The following is a 1594-nucleotide window of genomic DNA, read 5'->3' as shown; positions in this document are numbered from 1 at the left end:
GGACACACAAAAAAAAAAAAAAAAAAAAAAAAAGAAAAGCTCGACCGTCTTCTCTCGCTCGCTGCCAAGCTCGGCACTCGGCAGTTTGCTTGCACACGAAACTGCACCAAATCATCCAACGCTGGCTGGAAGGGGCGCCACCTACAGGAGAGGAGGAGAACTGCAGCAATCCATTGCCGCAAATTTAGAAATTTCGTTGCTAGAATTTGCAACTTCCCAGACTACCCTTTATGTGAAATAGCGCCTCGCGACAAATTTAGTTGCTTTTAATATTTGTATGGACATTTTTTAGTAACCTTTGAAACGCTCTCTCTAAATGACAACATAATTTTGTCGTGATACTACTTCAGATGCTACAGGTAATTCACTGCATGTGAAAATCAAACTTGTCTCCCAAACGATTTTCAACTTCAGTTTTAAAATAATATCCCCCCCCCCCACCTTTTTGTGTCTCTAAATGACAACATTTTCTCTGCCAGTCTTAGTGATATCACTTCGGATGCTAATTCACTGCAGGTACAAATCAAACTTTCAACAGCAGTTTTAAAAAATAATGTCCACCTTTTTGTGTAGTTCTTTCATGGCTTCTTTACTACATAATCACAAAAACAAACGAATACAGATACAAATATAAAGTATTAGATGTAGACGTAGATGAATCAAACAAATTTGTGGTGTTTACATTTAGAAATAAAAACGTGATGAGAACCAACCTGATCTAAACGGTCATATTTTGATTATGCATTAGAAATAATTGTATTATAATATGCTGAATGTTATTTAAACACGAACTTCGGTGGTTATTTTTTGCAGCAGTTTCATTTGATCAAATCACCAAAATAGGCATCACAAACAAAGGAACAAGAACAAACTAATGACAGTCTGTCACATTTGTCTCTGCACATGAATATGCTGATGCAGCTGCCTGGGTGGGCTCCAGTGGGTCATATATTTACAAGCTTGAAACTGAATATATTTAAAATGACATTCAACATTGACAAAGGGATTCACTTGACAGTCTGAATGCCTTGATAGATTTATTTCATAGCATAACTTGAGTAGCAGCATTTTCAGCTTTCTCATTAACAGTTGTGGTTTTAATGACTGCCATACAACAGTCCTTATGAATTTCAAATGCCAACATTTTGTAATGAGACTAACATCCATCCATCCATCCATTTTCTGTACCGCTTTATCCTCACAGGGGTTCCGGGCGTGCTGGAACCTATCCCAACTATCTTCGGGCGAGAGGCGGGCTACACCCTGAACTGGTCGTCAGCCATTCACGCACACATAAGGGCAATTTAGAGTCTTCAATTAACCTACCATGCATGTTTTTGGGATGTGGGAGGAAACCGGAGTGCGGGAGAAAAAAAAAAACCGGAGTGCCCGGAGAAAACCCATGCAGACACAGGGAGAACATGCAAACTCCACATAGGATTTGAACCCCGGTCCTTAGAACTGTGAGGCAGATGTCAATCATTCACCGTGCCACCTGAGACAAACATCAAAACTAAATTAATCTAGTTTAAGTAGTTTCTCCACTTCCCAACCACAAATGCATCCATCTATGTCATTAATTCAAAGTTGAATA

This window comes from Phycodurus eques, chromosome 13 (genome assembly GCF_024500275.1).
Source record: "Phycodurus eques isolate BA_2022a chromosome 13, UOR_Pequ_1.1, whole genome shotgun sequence".
Classification (NCBI taxonomy): Eukaryota; Metazoa; Chordata; class Actinopteri; order Syngnathiformes; family Syngnathidae; genus Phycodurus; species Phycodurus eques.
Note: the sequence above shows the minus strand (reverse complement) of the source record.